This window comes from Mustela nivalis (assembly GCF_964662115.1).
Source record: "Mustela nivalis genome assembly, chromosome: 1".
Taxonomy (NCBI): Eukaryota; Metazoa; Chordata; class Mammalia; order Carnivora; family Mustelidae; genus Mustela; species Mustela nivalis.
Genome location: NC_139020.1, coordinates 2193282 through 2220285, shown reverse-complemented (window position 1 = coordinate 2220285; position 27004 = coordinate 2193282). Strand labels below are relative to the sequence as shown.

Genomic DNA, 27004 nt, shown 5'->3' with positions numbered 1-27004 from the left:
GAACAGCGGGGAGTGGCAGAAGGAGAAGGAGAAGCAGGGTTTGTGCTGAGCAGGGAGCCTGACGCAGGGCTCAATCCCAGGACCTTGGGATCATGACCTGAGCCGAAGGCGGGCATTTAACCAACTGAGCCACCCAGGCGCCCGGCACCTGTTTCTATAAATAAAGTTTTATGGGATCCCAGAGTCACTCATTGGTTTCCGGGTCGTTCGTGGCTGCTTTGCAGGAGGACAGAGTTGAGCGGTTGTGGTAGAGACTGTTGGTGTTTCTGGTCTGGCCCTTCCCAGAACATGCGTATGAGTCCTCGTCCTTGTTGGTTTCTTGCTTAGATGTCCCCGCTCTGTCGGAGAACAGGTCCCGTCGCCTCCGCGGATTCGCCTTATCCTTGCACTGACACCCGCTCGCTTTGTGCGCTCGGGGGCTGTGTCATTAGCGAGACGGTTTCTGAATTGTTCTATCTCCCTCGTGGCTGGAGCGTCGGCCGCGAGGGCGAAGACGCGGCCTTTCCCGCTGTGACGCTCTGGGCTTTACGCTGCTCTGATCACACACGGAACCAGCGACCGCGGCTTAGCACGTGCCTCCGCGCTCCTCCTGCTTTTAACCTTTCTGTCTCTTCGTGTCATAGATGTGCCTCGGAAGTAGCATATGATTAAAGTTCTTTTAAATTGAAATTTGGCATTTGTTTTTTCAAAGTCTGACGATGAATCAAAAAACATTTTTTAACTGGAGCCTTTATCTAGGCTCCTTTAAATGTGATTACTGATGCACAGAGCTTCAGTCTGTCACCTCGCAATTTTTAAAAAAGATTTTATTTTATTTGACAGAGATCACAAGTAGGCAGAGAGGCAGGCAGAGAGAGAGGGAAGCAGGCTCCCCGCTGAGCAGAGAGCCCGATGCGGGGCTCGATCCCAGGACCCTGAGACCATGACCCGAGCCGAAGGCAGAGGCTTAGCCCACTGAGCCCCCCGGCGCCCCCGTGACCTTGCATTTTGCTCACTGTTTTATCTGTGCTGTGTCTCCCCCATCCTTCTCCCTCCTGCTTTTTTTTTTTTTTTTAAGATATTTACTGATCTTTTTATTTTTATGCCCTCTAGCAGTTTGAAAGTTATAGACTCTGCTTTTGATGGTTTTCCTGGAAATTAGAACATCCGTAGCTGTCCGTTATCCAACGTTATGCCGTTCTTTACTCTGGGGGCTGGTCCAGGGACTCGGCTCTTGCCCCTTCCCGACCCACGTGTTGTGTGTTTAGTGATTTTTTTAACCTCACCAGACACTCTGCCGTGTTACTTCTTGGTTCAGGTTTGTAGACGTATTTGCCACTTTCTTGGCTTTTTATTCCATTTTGCGCCTCCGGTTTTCCACATAAGAACACTTCTGCTCGAAGCAGGTGTGTGTTAGCGACTCCTTCCGTCTGATGCTTCCTGCTTCTGTGTCCCTGAAAGGCTTCCCTGCTCCTCCGGGGGCTTCTCGGGTCGTGGGGGGGCCTTCTTGCACCGTGGGGGTCTGAGCACCGGCCTTTGCCATCCTCTGTACGCTAAGAAGCCATTGCCAGGCTCCCTCTTCTTGAAGGTAATCTGTCTTTTCTGGGGCTGCTTTTAAGATCAAAACGAAAAACGTTTGTGCTTCACAGGACGCCATCAAGAAAGCAAAGAGACGACCCACGGACGAGGAGAAAATATTTTCAAATCACATGCCCGCCTCTGACGAGTCCGGGTCTGGGCTCTTGGCTCTGTGAACGCTGGGAAGGGGTGAGGAGGGGGGGGTCCCCCTGCCCCTGCAGCGAGGCCCCGCCAGTGCCCCAGGACACGCCTTCCCCTGCGCTGCGGCTCCTGCGCCCCCCACGCGGAGCAGCGCCCCATCTGCCCCACGTCCCGGAGCTTCAGCCGCTGGTCTGGAGACTTCTCAGACACCTCCTGGCCTCCGAGCGTCTGCCTCAGCCCCAGGGCGGTGTCCGGAGGAAGGTGACCTTGGGTGGTGAGCTACTCGGGACGGGACGTCAGGGATGCCCTGACCTCACTGAATCAAGCGGGAAGCGATCGTGGACTGAGGAGAAGGGCCTTGAGTGGGTCCAGCTGTTTTCAGCGCTCGGCGTGTCTTCCGGCCCGGGCTTCTCTTTCGGCTAATTGGCCGTAGGCTCGCGGTTCCCGGTTCCCGCGAGCAGCGCGCAATCCCAGTGTTCCTTCTGAAATAGCGGACGAGCTGCTGCTGAGATGCTTCCACTGAGACCGGTGAGAGCTGAGACCGGAGAGAGAGGTAAATGCTTTTGTTCCTTCCGGGGGCTGGCTGTAGTGAGCTGCGTGGTGGTCGGGCCGTCCTGGTGCCGGAAGCCCTGCTTTAGGCTGACGTACAGCTCCATGCGGCTCCGATGGGATACACTGTTCAAGTCCACCAGAGTCATGCACTTGGGATCAGTGGGAAATTGAATTAAAAATACAAGGTTTCAAAAAAAAAGATTACAATGTTTCATCCCTGACTTGTAGCCAAGACGGGGAGACAGGGACTGGGTTTCAGATCCTGCCTGAAACAGCAGGAAAGCCAACAGGTTGTGCAAGGCTGTAGGTGTCAGAGGCTGTACAGCTGGGCACGGGGCAGTTGTCCCTGCGAGGGGGGCCCCTGGCCTCCGGAACTCTTGCCCACAGTGTCCAGCTGAGCCCAGGGGCGGGAGCCCAGGACCAGCTGGAGACAATTTGGCGTCAAAGGGTTTCCACCGAGGCTAGAGTTTGTGGGGAAACAGTGGAGTTGAGGGGATTGTGTGGGGACAGAGCTCTAGAGAGGACCTCCGGGGTCCAGGAGGTCTTCCTGATCGTTGGGTGAGTGCTGGTCCGTGCGTGTGTGTGCAGGTACCACCAAGATGAGGGCAGAAGGCGCCGGAGTAAGTAGGTTCTTGTGGTTGACCCAGGGAATGAAGTCTGTGTTCTCACCAGACACGTGGGAAGGCCTCACAGTCCAAAGGGTGTGGGGTAGAGTCCTGCAAACTCACTGCCTTCGCCCGGACGCAGCCGGCTCAGGACCCAGCAGACAAAGCTGATGGCGAGCCTTGAAGCGCCCAACTGATTCTGAGTGATCGAACTGCATCTCCGAGAAGAGCCTCACCAGGACGTCCGCGGCAAAAACGGGCTCTGACAACAGCACGTCTGAGACGTCTGGAGCCGATCAAAAATCACTTGCCGTGCAAGGGGGACAATGTCACCCTGGAGAGGAGAGAGATCAGCAATGAGACAGAGATCCGGGGGTCCGCACGTGTCCAGACGGTGGGGTCAGCAGGCGAGGGTGTTGAAATGTCAGTTACAGAAACACGCCATGTGTCGGTGACGCGGGAAAACCGTGAACAAGGAGAAAGCAGAAGGTTTGGGAAAGACCCACCGAGTCTTCCAGAAAACGCACTGGACGGGCTTCAGACTAGGTCAGGCTTGATAGAGACAAGATCGGCATTTGTGAAGAGAGAACCCTAGAAGCTTCCTCCAGCGAAACCCGGAAAACAGCAGGGATGGAAAAAAGGAACAGAGTGGGGGGGGCATCGGGGGTGGAAGCGCATGTGAAGTCGAATTTAGAGAAGAGGTGTGTGTGGTGGGAGATATTTGAAGAAAATAGTAGTTAGAATTCTCTGCATCTGAAGAAAGCTCATTTCTAGGAAGATTAGCAAACTCCAGGCAGAAGAAACGGGAAGAAAACCACACAAGGGCACATCGTAATCAACTTTCTGGAAATTTTAACAGTAGAAAAATCCTAGAAAAGCCAGAAGCAAAACCCTACAATGCACAGAGGAACGAAGACAAAGCGAGAACTCACTTCCCATCAGAAGCCGCGCGATCCCAAAGACGGAGCCTCCTCCACACCCTGAGCAGAGGGAGTCTTCGCGCTGTCGTCCTACAGACAACAGAATATCGATCCGAAGCGGAGACAAAAGAAAGACCTTTTGGAGTTTAAAAGCTGCAAGAATGTCTCTCCAGAGGACTCTCCCTGGGACTGTGAAGGGCCTTCTTCAGGGAGGAGCCAGAAATCTGGATCTGAAAGACTGGAGCGGAGAAGTGCAGACAAGTAGAAAAGCCATGTGTCCCCTCGTGTTAAAAAAACAAACAGATGATTTACCGTTTGAAGATAATAATGACATTTGTAGAGTTCGCAATGTCAGTGGAAGCAAAAAGGTCTGCAACAATGTAGCACAAAGTCCAAGAGGAACAAAATGGAAACTGTTATAAAGTTCTTCAAATGAATGTGAAGTGTTAAAATACTATTGCAAGGTGGGCAGTGATGTAGTGAGCGTTTGCTCTAAACCCTGGGACAGCCCCTACAAAACAGCGGGGAAGGCTGGTAACAAGCTGTAGTAAAGATCAAATTGAGTTGTTTAAAAAACCACGAGTCCAGAAGAAGACAGTAAAAAAAAAAAAAAAAAAAAATGAAGCCAAGAAATTTGGACAAATAGAAAGATGATGGATTTAAACCCAACCATACTGACAGTCTCATCAAATGCGAATGGCCTGAAAACTCCAAAAAAGGGACATTTTCCCAGAGGTTTTCAGATCAAAAAGATTCAATGAAAGTGCTATTTGCATTAAGTATAAAACACAGTTTATATTTTTTTAAACGTTATTTACTTATTTGAGAGATTGCGCAAGCATAGGCACAAGTAGGGGTGGGAAGGGCAGAGGGAGAGGGAGAAGCAGATGGCCTGCTGAGCAGGGAGCCCAACACAGGACTCTGAGATCACCACCTGAGCCAAAACCAAGAGTTGCGTGCTTAACCGGCTGAGCCACCCAGGCGTCCCTAAAGATGTGGTTTGAAGGAAAGCGTTGGAAAGGCATGTATTGCACAATACTGGTCTAAAGATGGTTGAGTCACATATGTTAGATTTCAGGATCAGAAGTATTTCCAGGAATAAGAATGAGACGTTATCCTGGTAAAGGCAGGAGGTTCAAGAAAGCATATCCTATTGAATCGGTCTGCACTTAATAACAAAGCCTCAAAATACAAGTGGCACAAAATGATCTACTGAAAGGAGACATACAGATCTGTTACTGTTGGAGACTTCAGCACTCCTGTCCCAATAACTGATAGGACAAGTAGACGTAACATCAGTGAAGATGTAGAAGACTTGAACCATGCTGCTCCCCTGCTTGTGTTGCTTGTGTCTGTAGACCAGCACCCCAGCTTGCGGCAACATTGGAACTCACGTGCAGAATGTCCTCGAGACAGACCATGTTCTGGACGAATGAACAGGTCTCAGCAATATCTGGAAAAATCCCGAAATATTTGGGAACAAAATAAGCATAGTTATTCCCAGTTCAAAGAGGAGATCACGAAGGAGACAGGCACTGTTTTGAACTTAGTGAAAGTTGACACATCCTGTATCAGGATTTGTGGGGTGCAGGTAAAACTGTGCTCAGAGGGAGATTTATAGCATTAAATATATTAGAACATAAAACAGTCCTCAAGTCCATGATTTAAGCTTCCACCTTAAGAAAAAGCAAATACAGGAAAGAGATAGCAAAGAGCTGAAATCCGTGAAATAGAAAACAGTAGGAGAGAAACCCCAAAGTTGGTTCTTTGAAGCGATCATTAAATTTGATAAACTCCTAGTTAGACTGATCAGAAAAGAGAGAGAAGAAAATTACCAAGATCGGAAATGAGAGATGAGAAATCACTACGTATCTCATAGGTGTTAAAATGATGGCAAGGAAATATTCTGAAAAGCTTTGTGTGGGGAAATTTTGGAACATGGATGAAATGGGTAAATGCCTGGAAAGATGCAAATCACTAAAACGCACTCAGGTCAAGTAGATAACCCAAGTAACCTTGTATCTATTGAAAAATTGAATTTATATATAAAAGTCTGTCAACAGAGAAAACACTTGGTCCAGAGGACTTCATTGAATTCTATTAGACACTGAAGGAAGAAATAATATTAATGCTGCACAAGGTCCCCCAGTCATTGGAAGAGGGTGAGTACTTCTCAGCCCACTCTATGAGGCCGGCATTGCCCTGGTATGTAATGCAAACACTGCGGACCAGTATCCGTCAGGAACAGAATGAGTTGGAACATCTTAACAAGTCAAATCCAGCAACATGTGAGATGGGCACTGCATCGTGACCAAGGGTGAGTTTCCCCAGGAATGCAAGGTTGGTTTAACATTTAAAATGAATTCCTGTAGGGCGCCTGGGTGGCTCAGTGGGTTAAGCCACTGCCTTCGGCTCAGGTCATGATCTCAGGGTCCTGGGATCGAGCCCCACATCGGGCTCTCTGCTCAGCAGGGAGCCTGCTTCCTCCTCTCTCTCTGCCTGCCTCTCCATCTACTTGTGATTTCTCTCTGTCAAATAAATAAATAAAATCTTTAAAAAAAATAAAATGAATTCCTGTAATTCACTGTATTAACAGACTAAAAAGAAAACCATGTAACTATCCTAATAAGGAAAAAAAAAAAGTCTTTGACAAACTTTAATACTCATTTATGCTAAGAAACCCCACAAGCAGTCTAACAAGTGGGCATCGAAGTCTGAGGGAGGGCATCTGCGCAAACCTGCAGCTCCTACTGCACATATGGTGGGAGACGAGGGTTTTCCTTCTCATATTGGGAGAAAGGCAGGGGTGTCTCTCTCACCACTTCTGTTCAACATTATGCTAGAAAAGTATGGCAAGAAAAACAGATAAAGGATGTACAAAATCGAAAAGAAGTAAAGTTGTCTTTATTCACAGGCGGCATGATGGCTTATGTGGAAAATCCTTTAAAAATCTATTAAAAAAGCTACTAGAATAGGTGCATTTAGTGAATTTACAGGGTACAAGTTCAGTCTCTCAAAATTAATATTATTTCTGTATACTAGCATCGAACAACTTAAACTGTAATAAAACACCATTTATAAGGGCTTCAAAAATATGAAATCCTTAGGGATAGATATAAGCAAAAAATGTGCTGAGAAATTAAAGACTAAACAAGAAGACCCATCGTCTGTTACTGGCCAGGAGGCCAACATTATTGAAAAGTTAATTCTACCAAAATTGCCCTGTAGATTCAGTGCAATCACAATTAAAATCCTGGTGAGGGTTTTTGTAGAAATTTTCAAGCCCTATTCTATATTTTTAAAAGATTTTTATTTATTTATTTGACAGACAGAGATCACAAGTAGGCAGAGAGACAGGCAGAGAGAGAGAGAGAGAGAGAGAGGAAGGGAAGCAGGCTCCCTGCTGAGTGGAGAGCCCGATGCGGGGCTTGATCCCAGGACCCTGAAACCATGACTTGAGCCGAAGGCAGAGGCTTAACCCACTGAGCCACCCGGGCGTCCCTCCAAGCCTATTCTAAAAGTCAGACACAAATCCAGTGACCTAGAAGGGCCAGAATGATTTTGAAGAGACAAAAGACGACCCATTTTGAGACTTAACTCCCCTGCTTGAGCGTTACGGACATCGTGGAACTGACCGAACCGTACACCTGAAGATCAGCAGGACAGAGAAGACTCCAGGAGCAAACCCACAGCTTCCTAGTCTGCTGATTTCCAATGAAAGTGCCAACGTGACCCAATGGGGGCAGAGCCAGGACTCTGGGACCCCCAAATGTAGAAACAAGTCTGCGCCCACTTTCATCCCATTTGGACAAATGAACTCAAAGTGGATCACAGGCCTGAGTGTGAAGCTGTCAGGTCTGCAGGAGAAGTACGGTCTCCGCACAGCGTGGAATGTTGTTCAGCCTTGGGAATGCCATTCTGACCACACTACGGTGCGGGAGAGCCTTGACGATGTCATGCTCGGTGACGGGAACCGGACACGGGAGGACGAAGCCTGCGTCCGTGCACGGACACGCCGTCCCCGGAGCGCTGAGAGCCCCAGGGACACGGTGGGGCGGCTGGGGAGGAGGCATCCGCGTTTCCTGAGGACAGAGTTCCTGTCCGGGGAGGTGGAAGGAGCCCTGCACGTGGACGGTGGGGACCGTGGCGCAGCGGTGTGGACGTACCGAGCACCACTGACTTGGACACTTAGACATGGGGAAGATGTGAAATTTGTGTAGGTTTTGCCACGGTTTAAAACCAATGGAAATAAGAGCCATGATTAGCCCGTAAGCCTGTGCTTTTCGCTTTGTGTGTCCCGGGCCAGCGTGGGGCCAGAGAGGGGCTGCGCCCGTGGGGTCGGCAGCGGCGCCGCGAGTGGGACTCCGCGTGTGGGGGAGCCGGAGGCTGGAGGCTCTTCTGCTCCACTCCACGGCGGTGGCCACCTTCGGCTGTCCCCGTATCTGCAAAGGACGGGGAAATTGCTTTGGTCTTTCCTGGCTTGTGACCTCTGGGTCTCTGTGGGTTTGCTCATTCCCGAGCTGACTGTTGGGCCTCCATCCCAGGCAGCGCGGAGGGAGGTCCGGCCCTCGAGAGGCCCCGAATAGGCTGCATTCCCGGTGGGGCCTGAGTCCGTGCCGTGTGCTCGCGCGGCCCTCGGCCGCTCTGGGTTTGCTCCGTTCCGTGCTGCGCCGACGGCAGGTGCTCTGGCCGGCGGGGGGTTTCCCGTCCTGCATAAGGAGTCGTGTTTGTACCTCTCACTTGTAGACCTTCACCCTAGAGACCGTGAGGACGATTGTCCCGCTGGTTCTGCTGCCCCGGGCCTCGGTGAGTCAGGAGACGGAGGTGTGGGTGTGTGTGTGCATGTGTGTGTGTACGTGTGTGCATGTGTGTGTGCGAGGGTGCGGTGACCCCGTTCCCCACAGTAGCACTGGAGTGGGTCCACCCGGGCTCTGGAGCGGGCTCTGGCTGGCAGACGTGGGCGCCCACCTGCGAGCACACACCTGCCGGTCCGGCCTCGGCGGCGTGGGGGGAACCGTGAGGGGCCCAGGCAGGTCTCACTGCATCGTCGGCTGATTTTCTCGAGGAGGCATATACCTTCAGTTTCCTGTGACAAGTCTCTGTTGGTCCCAAATCCAGTGATGTTGGGGACCTGGTAGCGGCTTTCCCCCTCTGTTCCTTCCTGGGAGGGCTGCACGGAGTGAGAAATGGGGCCACGCTGAGAGCAGGGTCCGGCCCAGGACCTTGCATCGGGGTGTAGGAGCCGCTGTCCCTCGCAGAGCCAGACCCGGACTTCGGTAGCAGACCTGAGAGGCAGGAGGCTGTTTGTCCAGAGACGGGGGTGGTCGTGCGCCTTCGGCGTCCAGGGGTGGGCGGGCGACCTGGAGGCCAGGGGCCATGTTTGCTGGGAGGGGAGCCCGTGTTGGCCTGGGCCGGTCTGCTCCTGTGGGCCTCCCCCCGGGATAAGCAGCCCCAGTGATAAGCAGCGGCGCGGGTGGAGAGCGCCCGGTCTGGTGGCGCTGGTTCGTCTGGGTCTGAGGACAGCGTCAGGGTGGCCCCTGCAACCCGAGCCTCTGTCCCATCCTTCACGTCCCAACTCCCAGCTCGTGGGGACCTTCCTCTCGGGCTCCCTCCTGTGCCCTCGCTCCTTCCTGGGCTCCGCAAGTGACCAGTTCCCTTCCTGTCAGTCGAGCCGTGACCACAGGGCCTCCGCTGCCTTTGCGAGAACTTTCCGCAGAGACGGGGCCGGACATTGCGGGCAGGGAGTTGAAGCCTCAGTGGTAATGACAGCAAACAGTGTGCTGGCAGCCGCCGTTTGGTAAAAACAGCCTTTAGGGTTTGAGCGGGGTTGATGGAGCCCGGGCCGGCCTCATACTTTCCACGCTGGGAGTCGCGGCTTGTACAAAATACAGATGCTACAGCGCACGCTGACCAGGCCTCACCTCAGGTGTTGAACTCAAGTCACTTTGTCGACGGTCTCCATAGAGTGTCGTACCCCCGATGGTCCCCTCTCGACTCAGCGCCGCTCTAGACGGGGCGCTCCGCTAACTGCTGCTCTGAGCAGCTCGTCCCCTGCACTCTGCATTGACAACAGGTCATCTGCCTTTCGTGACTCCCCACCACCGATTTGCTGACAGAGCTGTGGGCTGACTGCGAATGTGTCGCGAGCCCCTGGTGTCCACAGAAGGAAACCAAACCACACCGCGACCTCCTGAGCCGCTCCCGGTGCCTCCCCTCGGGTTACGGTCTGGCCGCGGGGTCCTTCCCTCAGGCCGGGAGCTGCTCTCCCTCCTCAGGGCTCCGGCCAGTGGTGCGGGACCCCCGCGTGCAGCCTTTCGGTCCGGGAAACACGGTACCTCGTGCACAGCAGGCGTGTGTCCCTGATGATGGCTTGTTGCTGGGGGACAGCGGCCAAGGCTCACCGGCCATCAGCCAGACCTCTCCTGGCAACATGGGATGTGGGGGGGTCGAAGCTGCGAATCGGTTTCATCTCCCTCATTTCTGGGGACGGGGACTGCAAAGTCGCTCTTGAGGGCCGGCAGGAGGGCGGGGAGGAGGGGTGCGGGCTGGCGGCACGGGGCTTTGCCCAACTGGTCGCAGCTGCGGGGCCCTTCCCGGATCTGATTTACGACCGAGCGTCCCGGAGGATTCAATTAAGGTTCCCACCTCCGAGTCGTTTGGCTCCGTGTATACGCACGACGGCGCCACTTCTTTTGGTCTTTTTTTAAGTCTCAGGGGTGGAGGTCAGGGAGTCACCAGCTGCGTACAACACCCGCTTCTCGTCCCATCACGCGCCCTCCGGAATGCCCGCCCCCGGCCACCCACCCGCCCCCCGCCCCCCAGCAACCCTGTTTATCTCCCGAGATTGAGTTTCTCGTGGTTTGTCTCCCTCTCGCTTTCTTCTTACTTTATTTTCCCTCCGTTCTTCTGTTGGTTTCTTAAGTTCCACAGACGGGAAGGGCCGAGTAAAACCAAACAGACAGAACAGGCGGCGTGTAACGGCGACCGCCATGTCCCCATCCACACTGATAACCCTCAGGGTCAAAATAAAGCATCACATTCATCTGTGACCTGGCTGGCCCCTCTAACGATGTCCCAATACCCAGTAACCACAGGGAAGCAGACATGCCACTTGCTCCGTCATCAGAGAACTGAGGGGTAAAGGCCACTGATGTGCCGTCTGTCCTGGCTGTAGACGCCAGGCCGCCGCGGGGCACTGGTCCACCACGGAGCGCGACGGGTGCCCCAGAGAGGGCAAAGGGCCTCACCGGTCCCTGCAACCCGCTGTGGCCTGTGTGTCCTGTGAACCTCACCCAAGGCAGTAAGGCGGGGAGGCGCCTTCCTAGCTGAGCCCGCAGACGGCTGTCCAAGAAAGCCAGCGGCGTGGAAGGACAGGGCCCCTGTGGCTCCGGGCACCAGGGGCTCAGGGTGTGGTTCCTGCTGCGCGAGGAGTTCTCTGGACCCTGCAGGCGGTGTGAGGGGCCAAGCAAAGGGCCCAGACTTTGCCCGGCCGGGTTGTGTCTCGGGAAGGCAGCTATCCTGTAAGGGAAGCTTTTCTCCTGAAAAAACAAATCTTATCAGTGCTCAGGGTAATTGGGTCCACCTTGTTACCACTGCAGGGGCAAAAGGTTAGAATTTAACAAGCAAGCAAGATAATTTTTTCCCTTAACATTTTAATTTTAATTATAAAATAATGCCTGCTTGTGAAAACGGAACACAGAACCGAACCCAAGACATAATCGAGATTCCCTCTCTTTCTCCTGGTGGTGGTTGATCCTTCCAGAACTGGTCAGAATACACATAAAGACATACCTGCGCGCAGAGCTTTCAAAAACACATTTCTATGTCGTAACCTGCGTCTGCGCCGAAGATTGTAACTTGGTCCGGAGGTTTTTATGCCACACGACTTGGCTTCATTTTGAAGACTTCCTTGTTCGTGCGGGCTCAGGGACACGTGTGTATACAGACCTGCACACGTGCCCACATGCTGTGGGGAATGTCTGCGTTACCGTTTCTGAGCACAGTCACCCCATTATCTGTGTATTAGAGCCAGAGCTTTCCAGACTGGAGGTGCCAGAAGCCTCGTGGCGCTCGTTCCCGTGTTGAGGGGCTGGCTGGGGGTCCGTGGAGGGGGACGATGGGCCTCAGAGCTCTGCAGTGTCCACGCCCCCCCCCCCCAGCCCCTTGACCGTAGACCCCACCGCCCACAGCTTTGGCTCAGGCGCTCCGCATCCGTTGTGGCTGGTGCTGTATGTAAGTTGCAAAGATGACGGGAGGCTGTAGATGGACAGTGGCCTGGGCGATTTCCTTTCCACGGAGCAGGTGTCTGTTTTCTGGAACATTCCATGCTGTATTCCTCCTGCTGGAACACACGTAAGGAAGGGTGTGCACACTCACGTGCACGTATACATGGGCTCACGGCGTTCATTAGTGGAGCTGTATTCCTTCCTGCGTGGGAAGGGCAGTGCACACAGACCGAACGGGGCTGGGGCTTCTGGGTGACTCCGCTGACTGCCCGGCCGCCATGTTGGGGGGCACTCTCTGCCAGGCCGCTCCTGCCCCTTGCTGAATAGAACTGCAGTCTGGGAACACCGGCAGGTCTGGCCAGTGGTTCAGCTTTACCTTACGGTTTCTAGTTGAGACAGAAGGAGAGAGGGCAGGGTGCCCAGGAGAAGTATCACTTGTGGCCCAGGGGTCACACAAGCCACCTTCTCAGGTGTGGCTCCTGGCATTGCCTGAGCACCTCTCCTGCTCACCTCCACGTGAACTGAACTCAGGAGGCGTGCCCACAGATGCTCGGGCACCAAGACTGGGTGGCCGGGCTTCCCTCTGCAGCCCCAGATGTGGAAGCAAGGGTGCCAGGGCCCAGGAGCATGTCCCAGCTCATGGAATACTCACATTGTTTCTTCCTTTCTTTCTTATTGTCAATAGTTAGGGTCCCTGGTATTCTAGAGCAAGCCGTTCCTGAGTCCTGATCTAAACCAGATTTGGTCACGATGGTTTCTGTGCTTTCGTGCTGTTGTGGTGAGAACTGGTTTGCTGCTGTGCGTCCGTAGTGAGCATCCTGTCCACATCCACGCACCTGGCCCAGGAGGTCATGGCCACGCGTTGCGTTCCTGGCGTTGGCTGGGATGCTGCTACGTGTTTCTCCACTGCGTCAGGTGTGGCTTTGGAGTGGAGAGAGTATCAGCATGCCGGGAAACACGTGATGTGTACATGGGATATTTCAAATTGACTCTTACTTTATTGAGTGTTTTTGTCTGGAAGTGAGGTTGGATTTTGTTACCATTCTTGTTGAAGAGAAAGAATTTTATGGACAGAGTTCCTGATATCAAACCATCCTTGCATTCACAGACCAAACCCCACTTGGTCCTGATGTATTGTCTTTTTAACACGCTATTAGATTTGGTTTGCTAATAATTTTTTAACCCATTTTTGTACTCATATTTGTAAGCAAAGAGCAGTGGTTCTCAAACATTTGTTCTCTTTACACCTTTGACTTACCGAGAGCCGCAGAGAGATTTTTGGGCATCTACGTGAGTCCTATCTATTGTGGGTCTCAGCTGGGGGTGATTGGCCCATCACCAGCAGGGGGACACTCGGGCACGTCAGGAGATGTTTTTGGTTAGCACAGCTGCGGTGCAGGGCACCGTTCCTGACAAGCAGTGGGCAGGCAGGGATGCTGGCAGAGAGCCTGCCGTGCCCGGGCTGGCTTCTGGAATCTCAGCAGTGCCATGGTCAAGAAATCCTACTGTCCATGTAGGCTGCTTTAGAAACTAACCCTGAGAACATTTAAAAGTATTTATTTAATAGGCCATTTAAGTAGAAACAATAAGCCGATTACATACTAACATAAATAATCTTTTTTATGAGGAAAAGCTACGTCTTCCACAACTGACCCCAGGGAGTGAGGAGAGTGACACAGTTTTGTATTTTTACGAGTCTCTTTTATGTCTGACAGCGGAGGAGACAGCCGGAGTCCCCTGCTTCCGAATTCAGTCTCTGTCGTTGGGTTGAAATATAAAGACCATTGTGCCTCCTTGAGACATCCTGGAAAGACAGGGGCCTTCCGTGTCCCCTGCTGCAGGCTCGGGGACCGCAGGGTCCTCTCAACACACATGGGAGCCATCGACACGGACGGGCTTCCTTCTGCTGCGTTCCTGCTCCCAAGTGCGGTCAGTGCCGTGCCGTCTTCATAAGAGGCACTTGGGCTTCTTCCATCTTCCTCTGCGTTCTGGGAAAGGTTAAGTTTTATGAAGATAATCTGCTCTGCGAGGGTTGGTAGAATCCCCTTCCAAAATCCTGTGAGTATGCCATCCTTTGTGGGAAGTAGCCGACATTTTCTTTTCATTCTATAAAAATAGATCTGCTCTGGGGTGCTTGGGTGACTCCGTGGGTTAAGTGTCTGAGTCCTGGTTTCAGCTCAGGTCATGGTCTTAGGTCCGTGAGACCAAGTGCATCTCAGGTTCTGTGCTTAGTGGGGAGTCTGCTGGGGGTTCTCCCTCTCTCTACCCTCCTGCTTGCACCCCCCCCCCTTTCAAATAAATAAATAAATCTTCAGAAAAAAATAGGTCTGCTTAAAGTTTCTTTTTCGTGGTCACTTTTTTGGTAAATTTTTCCTTCTAGAAAATATCCATTTCATCTAGGTTTTCAGATTTCTCTGCACGGACATGTGCAACTATTTCTATGATTTAAAAAAAAATGTTTTCTTTTGATGGTTGTTCCCTGTTTTCTTATTTTATGTGTTTTTTATTCTGCTTTTTCTCGGTTTTTATTGCTCTGGGTGACTTAACTGTTTTATTGATTTTCTTTCAAGTTTAGATATACATTACAATTTTTAAACTCCGTTTGCTTTGACTTTTATTAATTCCTTCCTGACTTCCTAATTCTCTTTTTAGCTTTTCCAGTTAGAAGCTTGGTTCTCTTGTTTTCATGCCTTTGTTCCTAAAGACAAATATCTAAAGTGATCACTTTTCTTCTAAGTACGGTGGCACTTTCATCGTGCTTTTTAGAAATCGTGTGGTTTTGGTTTCTGCGTCCCCTGGAGAGGACCGTCTGAGCGGCGGGTGGTCCCTGCCTGGGGAAAGGCCATGTTTCCTGGTCTTGTTAGTAGTTTCTAGCAAATACGGTCTGCACTGCAAATACGATTTTGCATCTGTCGATTATTTCTTTGTTGCTCGATATGTGCGTGTCCCGCGGGCAGGTGAACGGAGGCGTGGCGCTCGTCACCAGGGGCAGGATCTCCCCGGGGCAGACCCGCCTCCTGCGCCTCCCGGGTCCCTCGACCGCTGTCCTTCCCCTGACCGGAAGAGACGGGCGCGCGTCCCGGCATCAGCGTGCTGGGGCTCGTTCGTCCGCACCCCTGGGACTTCTGCTGCACGGAAAGTGCTGTGGGCTGCTGGGTGCACGGGGACGAGACCGCATGAGCTTCGTGAGGAGTCAGAGTTCCGCGCCCCGTAAATCCTCCTGCTCCCCCCGCTTCATCTCCCCGGTCGGACCGTCTGCGGTCCAGCGCTACGATTTTGAATCCGAGTTTAATGTTTTGCATTCAGATTCGTTATTCCCAGCCCCGCTGGATGGCGTGGGCTGAGGCGTCTCTCTCCGTGCAGCGGAGGCGGGTCTCATTCCGTGAGCCGCCGTGAGGACTGTCCCCTCCAGCAGGTGGCCTCGTCCTGTCCCCACGTGTTTGGGTCAGTCCTGTTGTTATTTGGGTTGTATCTCGAGAGTTACAGAGAAAATGTGGGCACGCGCATAAAACACACATCTTTTTGTCTGTGGTCCCTGTTTTTCACTTTTCTGGGTTTTCTCTTTGGTTTTGTTTCTGGTTTTGCTGGTGCAGGTGAAGGTGACCTGAGTGCCGGGAAGGTGCGCTTCCACCTCCTGGCTGCCGGTCCTGTGTGCGGTCCTCCTTCCTGGTGGCTCGGGCACGACCCCTGCCCGGCTCCCCGGGGCCTCCCACCTCGGCCCGCCTGACTCTTGCTTCGCGGCGGCGGCCTTCCCGAGCGGGTGCCTGTCTGGGCGTCCTTTCCGCGGCCTTGAGTTTCTGTCTTTTCTGTGACTCCGTGTCTGGGCGCGTCTGTCTCCGCGTCTCGCGGATGCTGGGCTCCCCTGCCGTTTGTCCTTGTTGTGACCGCGGAGACGCACGGGCATCCCGCACCGCCGTCACCGCCACCCCTGTCCTCGCCCCTCTCTCTACTGCGTCGCGCTGAGCTGACGTCGGTCGGCTCTGTCTCCCCCCGCTGTTGCCGTGACGTGCTGCGTCAGGACGTGCGGCTGGCCTCGCTCAGGCTCATCGCTGTCCCTACTTTCTTCCTCAATTGTGTACAGACCTGAGAGCGAGGACTTTGGTCCACAGTGTTTTCCGACCCTCATTTCCTGGGCCCGCCTCTCCCAGGATGCACGGCCACACATGTGCATCCCGTTAAGTGGCTGTGACCGCAGATGGCCGGCGGGTGTGCTGAGTCCACGCCGATCGCCTTCTCACCACGCCCCCCACCAGCACCCCCCGAGCGCAGGTAGCCTTCCCCTGGCGGGCAGCTGCACCGTGGACGCCTCGGCTCTTGCGCGCATGAGCTCCCCTGCATGAGTGTGGGACCCGGGCTCTGCGGCAGGCTCGCCTCAGCACAGGGATGCCAAGAACTTGAGGATGCATTGGGCTTCGTCTCAGCAATGAGCCAGTTCAGAAGCCTTGTTCCTGCCCTCGACCCACTGTTTTCAGTGGTCCCGAGACACCGGGGGATGATGGCGGGCCCGTTGGTGATCGGTGATTACGCCCCCTGCTTCTCGGGGCTAAGTGTTCCGGGGCCGTGTTCATCACTGCGTCACCAGTGTTGGGGTGGGCCGGGCCCGCACATGGGACGAGCGTGCTGGAGGACACGCCGCGGGGACGGGGAGCTCGCGGCCAACCTGCAGCACGCGCGGGCGCAGGACACCCAGATCTCCCTGGGTTGCACCGCTGTTGTGTAAAGGTTGATGAGAGAACGCAGGCTTCTTTATTTGGGCTAAATTCCGTCGATGGCCATTTCCCCTTTTGTAGATTAAACCCCTTAATGCGGTGACGTCAGTGGCAGGAGAGGGACCCTCAGGTGGCGGGAGGCTTTGACTGTTGGTTCCAGTAAGACGTCCAGGAAGCGCTGGGGAGGTCTCGCTGCCGGGTGACTCAGTGCCGCACGTGGTAAGGACACACAGCCTGTGGCGTGTGCTGGCTTTTGCGGAGCTCAAACTGCTTGTAAAGAACTGTGCCTCTTAAGACTTTGAAGACCCAGAGAGCTTTGAAGTGAAGAGACTTTGCTGGAAAGTTTCTGTTGATCTCGGGGTTTGGAGCCATGGTGTCCGGTGTGGTCTGTTGGTGAGGGGACCTGGATCACCACGGCCGTGGACTTGCCAAGGACCCTCCAGGAAGCGACCCCAGGAGGTCAGGCCTCCAGATGGCCGGGAAGAGGACAGGCCACCCCGTCCCACCATCAGGTAGCTGGGTCTCATGTAATAATCTGCTTACTTGGGCGGAGGGTCTGCCATGTGCCAGGCGCCCCTCAGGGCGGAGGGTCTGTGACCCCGACACACGTGTCACAGTAGGTGGTCGGGGAGGCGATGGGACTGAACGAAATTTCCGCGATCTTCCCGGTGCGGGGAGAACCTGGCGGATTGCAGGGGACGGCCGGGGTCTGAGTGCAGGTGCATGCTGGCACGTGTGACCGGCGTGTGCGGGAGGCACGTGTGTGGTGTGTGTGGCACGCGCATGCGCATGTGGAAGGAATCAGGACTGTCATCCCTGGACTCCTGGGGGTGCCCCTGGCCGCAGGGAGGGCGGAGGGGCCAGTCCGCGGGGGCCACAGTGGGCGTGGCAGCGCCCGACTGCCCAGCACGGCATCGTCGACAGGTCCTAGCGGCCGGACGAGGGACGGCCGAGGCTGGGTCGTGTGCGCCTCTGGTGCTGGGAAGACAGGGAGGAGGAGGAGGAGTGGGAGGCCGAGGTGGGGGAGCCTGGCAGGTGGGTCCGTGTGAGCCCAGTGGGCACACGGCGGCACTTCTGCGGCAGTGAGCGGCCATGCTGCCGGCCCTGATTCACTTGTCCACAGGGCGCCACCGTGGCCAGTGGGGCGTTTAGGCTTAACCTCCCCACGACGTGGTGTGGACAGCTTCAGTCTGGCACAAGGCTCGGGGTGATGGGCACGGGCAGGCTGGGGCCCAGTTGGACACTGTGTGACCTGAGGCCAAAGGCAGGAGGCTGTGCCAGAGCCCCCTTTCCTGGGGACAGACGGACATGGGGGTGGCCCCGGCTTCAGAGGTGTCAGCGGGAGCTGGGATGTCCTGAGCTCCGGGGAAGATCCAGGAGGAAGGGAGCTGCCGCGCCCACTCCCTGCGCCTCCTGGATGTGCCCACGGTACATGCGCCACACCTACACACACCCGTAATCACATGTGACACACTCCTGTGCACACCACACGTGCTCATGTGCACATGACACACAGTGAACCCTCGTGCGTGCACATGGAGACACGCGCACAGGTGTGTGGACACATGCGTACACACAGCACACACCCACACACGTGCACACGGAGGCGCACATGTATGGGTACGTACTCACACGTGTGCACCCACTATGGGGTGCGGGAGGGTGAGTGCAGCCCTTGGGGGCTGTACATGGAGGAGCCTGTCCCTTGTCACCGTGGCCCATGGCTTGGGACTCAGGGTCCTCTGAGCCGGGCCCTGCTCGGGGAGGGACCCCCGCTCGGCCTCCCAGCATGCAGGGGTGCATTTCCGAGAAAGCCGGCAGGGAGCCTGGTGGCCTTCCACTGGCGCAAGGAGACAGGGGCCAGGAGAGCACAGAGCTTTGAGGCGGGATGGGGCACCGCGCCCTGGGCTCTCTGTGGAGAGAAACTCCCCTCTGGGACCTGTTCCAGGGTGAACCTCATCCTCTTGCTGCCAAGGACGAGACTTGGGACTGGGTGCATCTATGTTGTGGACCGGGGTGGGGGCTACACAGCTCAGGACAGTTTTCACTGACACAGGACACACGTGCCGCAGGGTTCCGTGTCTGTGAGGAGCCGGTTCTCTCCCGTTAGCAGCAAGCCTGGGGTTCGGCCGGGCAGCAGCTCTGTGGACCGCAGGGGCCAGGCTCCCTCTGACCTCCTCTGCCTGCAGCTTCTGCCCCCGACTACGGCTTGCTGGTCTCAGGAAGGCTGCTTCCCCCCCGGCCCTTTCATCTGCATTCCAGGCAGGAAGGAGAAGGGCATGTCTGGGCCACTTCCTAGTGGCTGTCGTCTCCCAGGCTGGACACTGCTGCTCCAGTCACAGGGGACTGGGACCTTCCCTGCTTGGGTGGCAGTGGTCTGCCTGACAGGATGTCTGTCCTGTTGGTACTGAGCGAGGGATGGTGGCCTCTGGGTGGGCAGTCCCCCGCTTCCCATCGTGCTGCAGATGGGCCTGTATTCCAGAACCTCTGACCCGAGTGTTAGAAGGCGCATCCTGTCCCGTCTCCTTGGGTCTCCCGCCACCCTCTGCCCTACACAGGGGTGGCTCTACCAGTGGTGACTTGCATTTCTGTTTCTCAGAGCAGGGGGCAGGTCGGGTCCTGGCTTTCGGCCTCTGTGGAAATAAAGAGGAGAAGGGCCACCACCTCCGTCTCTGCCAGGGCTGTTTCCCCGTCGCTCAGCAGCCCCGACCAGGACCGGTGCAGCTGGACGTGGGTGGCGGTGGCCCCAGGCCACGCTGCTGGTTGTTTCTGCCTCCTGGTTGCAGAGGGTTTAGGTCAAGGGTGAAAAGGACACCTCCGAGAGCCCGCCTCCTCGCCGCTCCTACGGGGAGGAGCTGAGGGCAGGATAAAAGCCAGCAGGTCCTGTGTCCTCGGTTGCTTTCAAGGGACTGCCCAGCTCGCCTGGCCCAGGGAACCCCCAGGTAAGGGCAGGGCGTGCCGCTGTCTCTCCAGCAGAACCTTCCGCCTTCCCGGGTGAGCGAGGAGCCCCGTGCAGCTGCCGGCCGGGCTGGGCATGTGGGGCCCCACCGTCTGCCGGCCTGCACCGTCTGCGCTCCCAGGAGAGCAGGCCGGGGCCGGGTCACTTTCCAGGGAGCCCCCACATTTGCTCCGCCTGCAGGAGAGCCCTCGCGGCTCGTGCATCCTCACCTGTGCCCCAAAGCGAAGGCGAAGCCTCTGGGTCAATAAGATGGTGTTTGGACCTGTCCCAGGGCCGTCTACGGGGCTCGGAACTCCTCGCTGGAATCTGTGCGTTCTGGGTCTGCACGGTCTCCCTGCTCGGGGGCCCGAGGCTGTTGTCTGCCTGAGTCACTTGAGTAACCTCCGGCAGAGCCCGACGGTCCAGGGGGTCCAATGTCCGAGGCCACGGCCACACACGGCTGTTGAGGCCCTGGAAGGTAGCGGCTGTGTCGGGCAGTGGGAGTTAGTGCCTGGTGTCCACGGACCTGCGGGAAACGCAGCATGAGTGGGTCCTCTGCGCCTGTTTTTTTCTTTAAGATTTTATTTATTTATTTGAGAGAGAGAGAGGGAGCACTAGCAGGGGAGCGGCAGGGGGAGAGGGAGAAGCAGGCTCTCTGCTGAGCAGGGACTCCGATGTGGGACTCGATCCCAGGACCCCGGGACCATCACCCCACCCACAGCAGACGCTTCACCGACGGAGACCCCAGGCGCCCAGCTCACCTCGTTAACGCCGTACAGTGAAAGGATGCGGTTTTGGTCCCGTTGGGTTAAATACATCAGTAACTCAATGCAGCTGCGAGAATGTGTAACGGCCCCGCGCTGCTCACGTCCCCGCCTCGGCCGGCCCGCGGAGGGCTGCCCTGTGACCCCTGTGTCTTTACTCCCCCTCCGCCGGTTGTGAGATCTGGGGAGTTCTTACGTGCTCCCGATGGAGAGGGGGCTGGTCAGCTATGAGTCCTGCTTTCCTCGGCTGGGCAAGCTGTTTCTTTAACCAACAGGTTCCCACATGCAGGACAGGAGCCCGTGGCTCTGGGGGGCACACACGGCTCTGGGGGGCACATGTGGCTCTGGGGGATGGCCAGGGGCATGACTCTTTGGGGGATGCCTGAGATGGGGCTCTGCTGCCATCTGTCAGGGGACGGGCACCGGCGCAGGGACCATGTGTGCACAGAGACAAACGGAGCCAGTGAGTTCTTAGGTGGTGGTGGGGAGGGCTTTGCTGCAAGAGAAGTACCCGGACAGTCAGGAGGGAAGCAGTGTCTGTGGTCTTCCTGGGGCGAGTCTCTGCGAGGGGAAATGGACTGGGACCAGGTGGGTGTGTCGGGAGCTGGCCCGGAGCTCGGACAGCAGTCACATGCGAGGCGGGGCAGGCGGATGGACAGCCCAGCCCGGGGTGCAGAGGCTCTGGCCCCGGACCCAGCCGGGCACAGGAGGCAGGAGGCAGAAACATTTGCTCCTGAATTAAGTTGCCTGGTCCCTTCCATCGATCTGTCCATTTCGCAACCCGACGTTCAAGGACTGTTGCCACCTGCTCCCTGCATGGGCGGGGGCCACAGAGCCGTGGGCGGGTCCTTGGGAAGGGGGGGGCGGAGGCAGCAGAGCAGGGACCCAGGGGTGCTGGGGCCGCTGTGGCAGTCAGCGTGCGCCTGCCCTGGGGCCCCCTCGATGGAGGAGCTGCTGTCCGTGTCACCGCCCCACGCTCCGCCCGGCAGCGCCCCAGCCCCCAGCTCCGGCCTGTCTGTGGAGTGAGCGCTCCTAGTGCCTGGGCACTAGGAGCAGAGCCTCGACACCTTCTGTTCCTTCCCTCCCCATGCTGTCCCTTCCCCTCTGCGATCCGACCGCCGGTGGCTTGTACTTGCCAGCGTGTCCAGAGGAGCCCGCCTGAGGCCGTCAGGAACAACCCCTTCGAGCTCGCTGTTTTGCAGGGACACCTCCACGGCTCGTTGTACGGTGGCACCAGCAGTGGCCCCAAGTGAGCCTGAGTGCTAACACCCGTCTCCTCCCAAATGCGCTGCTGCTGGAGGGCCAGCAGGAGGGGGTCCCAGGAGGGGGGGCGCGTTAGAGAGGACGCGGGCGCCCAGACACTCCATTGGCGGCCGTCGGACGCCTCCCGAGGAAACCAAAGCAACAGAGGGAGGCCAGACTGCCACAGAGAGCCCCAGGGCCCCGGAACGGACCGCATCCCCCGGGAGGGCTGAGGCCGGGGTCCCGCGGGTGGGGAGGAGTAAACCGGACCCGACGGCCAGCCCCTGCTGTGCAGGTGTCCTGCTGCTGAGGGGAGCCAAGTGGGTGAGAAGGATACAGCCTCTGGCCGTTGAGAACCACTGGGCCCGCATCCCCAACATTGCAACACAGCTGGAGCCCCGAGGGGTGTCCTGGGCCTGTGGAGACCCAACCCTCTGGCGGCCAGCGGGGCAGCTGCCTGGGGGCTCTGCAGAGCAGCATGGATGCCCCATCGAGGTCAGGGTCCCGAGGGAGGTCTGACACCTGGCCGGGCACGTGGCAGCCAGAGCCGCACATCTCTCCAGAGGACGCTGGTCTCCGGGGCCGTTCGGAACAACCCGTCGGGAAGGCTGTTTGGGATGTCCAAGCCAGACGCAGCTGCCGCCGTGACACGACCCTGGCCAGGGGTAAGGGGCTCATGGTAGCCCCTCGTTACCCTCTCTGGGGGCGGGGTTGGGGGTTGCAGAGGCGAGTCCAGTGTCCAGAGATGGAGGGACAGAGTAAGATTTGCCGCCGGCCGGCCGTAGCACGCAGCTTCTCCATCCGAAACCCCGGCGCCAGACAGGCGTGTCCGCCGGCGTGGGCAACCGCAGCCCCCCAGGCCCTTGGCAGGAGGGTCAGAGCACGGGCGCCCCACAGGCCAGTCCCAGGAAGGAGGGGTGGGCGCAGGACCACTGAGGGCTGCAGGGATGGTGGCGACCGGCAGCCCTGGGAGGGGACAGGAGGGCCAGGTGCCATCTCCCGGACATCTTCACAGCCTGGGGCCTCCGAGCTGCAAACGCCGGCGTGGGCTGAGGGCCGCCGGTCAGGAGGGAGCTGGAGGGCCCGTCAGCCCCAGCGATGGGATCACGGAGCTGGACGTGGGCTGGGTCTGGTGCACGGGTGCGGGAGGACGTCTTCTAAGCACAGGTCGGCAGGAACGTGCCTGCTGCCCAGGAGAAGGTTCCTGATCGTCTTGTGTCCTGGCAAGGTGGGTGAGGGGAGCTGACCCCATCAGGACGCTCCCCAGAAAGACCCTGAGCTCCGTGCGGGCGGAGGTGGTTGTGATGGCGTGTGTCGGTGGTGGGGTCGGCAGGGACCACCAGGGTCCTTGCGCTGTGCCCCAGTCTGCATGTCCACAGCTGGTGTGTTCGGGTCAGACGGCATCTGTGGGCACATTTTGTGTCAATCCAGGCGTGGGGCCCATGGAAGGACTAGGTGGTGGGCGCTGCTGGACTTGGCAGACCAGGCCGGGCTGTGATAACCCCTTGTACTTGTTTTAAATAATAAAGATGTTAGACTTCTTTCCCCAGTTCCCTGCTGCATCTCGGCGTCCCGAGCCGGGCTGCTGAAGCAGAGAGGAGCCGGAGTCGCACTTGCCGTGCTGTGGGCGTCAGGGTGCCCAGCAGGGGCCTAGGGGTAGCGCACCAGCCGCTGCGGGCCTGGGCAGCGGCAAGTCCCTGTCCTCTGCCAGCTGTTGCACTGTGATCTGTGCCGTGACCCGCCACGCTGGCAGACTCTGGGCACACAGCAGACGGTGCCAGTGACCGCCGGAGCCCCCCCCTTAGGGATCCCGCAGGCTAGGTGACAACGTACATGGACTTCTTACGCTTTGCGAGGCCAGGAGACCAGGATGGAGCTGCCGGCAGATTCGGGGTCAGGGAGACCCCCTCCTGCTTCACAGCTGGTGGCTTCTCGCTGGGTCCTCACGTGGGGGAAGGGGAAGGGCGCTCTCAGGGCCTCTTCCCTAAGGGCGCTGGTCCCAGCGTGGGGGCTCCCCTCTCGTGACCTCTAGCCACCTCCAGAGGCCCCGCCTCCTAATGCCAGTCCCTCGGGGATCAGGTTCCAGCACATGAACTTGGCGGGCGCAGACCTTCAGTCCCTGGCAGGTGGCTCAGAGTGGGAAAACCACTCGGTGTCCGGCGTGTGCCAGTGTCGGCAGCCGCAGACGGAGCAGTGGTCAGCCTGGGCATCCTGAGGACGGTGGCTGACCTTTCGTTCCCTGCCCTGCTTCGGCACCGTTTCACGTTTTTAGAGCAAGAATGTGTACTCCCAATGAATTTACAAAATCTCATTAGGGCTCAAAAGCCAGGGTGTTTTTACTTTGAAGTCTTCTTTGAGCAGGAGAACTGGGCACCTGGGGTGGCTGTGACATCCCCGCGTCCCAGACTGAAGGGCGGGTCTTCCGTGTTTTTCCCACGTGCAGACCTGATTTGGGAAGCTGGCCGGAGAACGGGCCTTGGAGCAGTGTCCCTGCGGCGCACCTCCACTGTTCCCTTGGTGAGCTGGAGGCCCTGGGTCAGCCGTCGGGGGAAACTGCCTTCCCGTGGGACAAGACAGCAGGTGTTTCCGCCCAGCTGGGTGTCCTGCTTGCTCAGGAGCCAGCTCCTGCTCAGGGGAGCGGTGGTTTGGCAGGTAGACGGCCTGGGTGAGAGTCCTGGCGCTGCTCTTTCATGCCGTGGGACTTTGCATCAGCCATGCACACGGGGCGGCCAGGATGGCCGGGGACCGTGTGCGTGTTGCAGTGGGTGAGACAGTAGTCGCCCGCGTGGGGCCACCAACTCTAGCTGTTAGAGCTCTCGACTGTGGCTCTGGAACTCAGGCTCCCGTTGGGGACGGGCGGGCAGCCGTCCAGCTAGTGGGCGCTTCCTGAAGGAGAGAGGAAGGCCCTTCGCAGGAGAGGGGACGGCTCGGACTCAGACCCTGTGGCTGGTGACCCCCCAGGGCCTCTGCAGCGCTCCCCTGGTGGCTCCACACTCCTGGGAGGGACACGGGACTGCAGCAAAGCGCACCTGTCTGAGAGTGCACGTGTGCAAGGGAAGGACACGCAGGAGCTCATGCAGGAGACTAGGGGTCCACCACTGGGCACGCGGCACGGCAGCCTCCCGCACTCCCCTGGGCAGCAGCCCCTCCTGGACCTGCAGCCAGCGGCCCAGAGCAAGCGGGGGGGGCACAGCTCGCTCTGCACCTGTCCAGCTCCTGGCCACCCTGTGTTTGGGGGTTGCAGCCCAGCTTTTCCTCCTGTCCCCACCCCGGAGACACCCCCCCACGAGGCATGCTGCTGTGAGGAACAGCAGGGGTCCTCACCGCAACCATGTTCTCACTGCCACTGTCACCGAGTACAGCAGGGCTCTGTCCACCTGCTCCCGGGTGCCGCGTGCTGTCTGCGCGTCAGACCAACCAGCCGGTCAGGGGCCAGACGGAGCCCCCCGCCCAGCCAATCTCTGTTGCAGGCACGTTTCCCAGTTCTGTGCTCTGGGGCTGCCTTCCGGCCGAGCGCTGGCTGTGCCATGGCTCTCGTGGAGACATGGGAAGAGCAGGGTGGGGGCCTCTGGGGGGTCAGATACACCCGGCCTGGGAGCAGGAGCTCCTGCTGTCCACACGCCGGACGCTCGGCTGGAAGCCTCGGTAGAGCTTTGAATCGTGGTTTTTCGTTGAAATGATGAGGAACCAGCTGATTGAAGTGAATTTGCTGTCCAGAGCTCAGGTTGGACATTGTGTTTCACTTAGAGAATTTACTGAGCGCTTTCCAGGTGGGAGTGTGTTTGGAGACAAGCATCACTCGGGTGGCCCTGGGACCTGGCCACAGCGTCAGGCTTCCTGGGGCAGGGGGACGGGGTATGTGTGCTGGAGAGTCAGCTCCGGACACGCCGCCGGGCCGCCTGACTTGGATGGCGCACGTCCTCCTCCCGTCCACCCCCGGGCAGCAGCTGCAGGTGCGACACGCGGGTGCCAGCCAGTCCCAGGTGTGGAGTCTTGAAGAATGAGAGTGTGTCCCGTTACCCTGCTGCATGGTTCCCGAGGGGGCCGCAGGCCGGAGAGCCGGGTCACCTGTCCGTGGGAGGCGTGGCAGGTGGGCCTCGTGTCTGAGAGTGGCCGGTCATCTCCAGCCCCCTGAGCATGTGAGGCCCTGCCCCGGGGTGGCAGCATTGTCCCCAGACACCTGCTGCTGTGACGTCCCCCCTACGGTGTGCAGTGGTCCGGACCAGCCTGCGCTGTGCCGTGTGGTCATGACGAGCCACACAACGTCTGGCGCTGAGAGTTTCCGAAGATGCTTCAAGGCACTTGAGATTTGGCCGCTGGTTTTCCTGAGCTCATACCTCAGGCTGTTTATCCGTGTTTGGTTTGCATGGTAACCCGTGTTCTCCGCGCGTCCCGGTGTGGCTTGGAAGGGCATCGTGTCAGCCGTCCCCGAGAGCGCCGGCCTCAGCCCTGCAGCCTCCAGCACCGTCTCGTTTACCCAGAGTGAGTCCGAGCAGCGAGCCTTCCCGGAGCGGCTTGGTTTCTGTTCCTCCCTGACTGGGCGAGCCGGCGCCGCTGCCTGGGGGGTCAGTCTGACCCGTCCGCCTCCCACAGGTGCGTCCTGCTTGGTGGCCAGGTCCCTGTAGCGCGGGGCACACCCTCCGCGTGTCCTCGGAGCAGCCTAGACGTGCCGGACGGGGAGGCCGCCTCCCCTGGGCTCTGGCCTCTCCCTGTCCCTCCCTGCTCCTTCCTGGGACCCACGGAGGCGTTCGGGAAGCTCCTCACCTGTACAGAGAAGGGCCCTGACAGGCGCCAGGAGCTCTGCATCCAAGTGGTCAGTAGGGGAGGCCCCGGGCCTAGGACGAGGTGTGGGTCCTGCCCTTGCCCACCCAAGGGGCCCAGGGAGGCTTCCCGGGAGGGTTAGGGAGGCTTCAGACCCTTCCCTCCGTGCTGCTCGTCCTGCTGCGTGTGGCCCCTGGAGACTCTCCCCAGTCCTGAGGCTGAGCTGAATCTGGATAAACAGGCTGCGACACAGGTGTCCCAGGTGGGCGGGCCGCGTCTCGTTAACCTCGTAGGTGCAGGGAGACTGTGGGGCGAGCGTCTCGCTGCTAGGACACGTGCGTCTCTGAGTCCAGCAGCCAGAGGCTCGCCGCCGAGCAACAGCTCCCAGCGCGTCTCCTCTCCCGGAGGCTCCGTCCCTGCCAGCCGCCCTGCCCCGCAGTAGCGGGGTAGCAGCGAGCTCCCCAGCCCCTCGGTCGGAGTCCCAGTGTCTCTGGGGAACCGTGCGGAACAGGGATGGGCTGGGGTGTCGCAAGCGTCTGAGGCCCGGAGACGTCGGAGGAGTTCTGGGACGCCCGCCCTGGGGAGGGGCT

General features: G+C 57.7%; 1 protein-coding gene across 3 annotated transcripts in view; it reads left to right on the top strand.

Annotated features, from left to right (window-relative positions):
• AGPAT3 (1-acylglycerol-3-phosphate O-acyltransferase 3) overlaps positions 1-27004 on the top strand; it is a gene marked incomplete at its 3' end in the record, with an annotated part of 82903 nt that overhangs the window by 16029 nt on the left and 39870 nt on the right. Inside the window, exon 1 of one of the 3 annotated variants that reach the window (XM_082720937.1) lies at positions 19540-19651. The exons of the other annotated variants lie outside the window; for them this stretch is intronic. Of the gene's footprint in view, positions 1-19539; positions 19652-27004 lie in introns of those variants that run through there. 3 annotated transcript variants of the gene reach the window in all.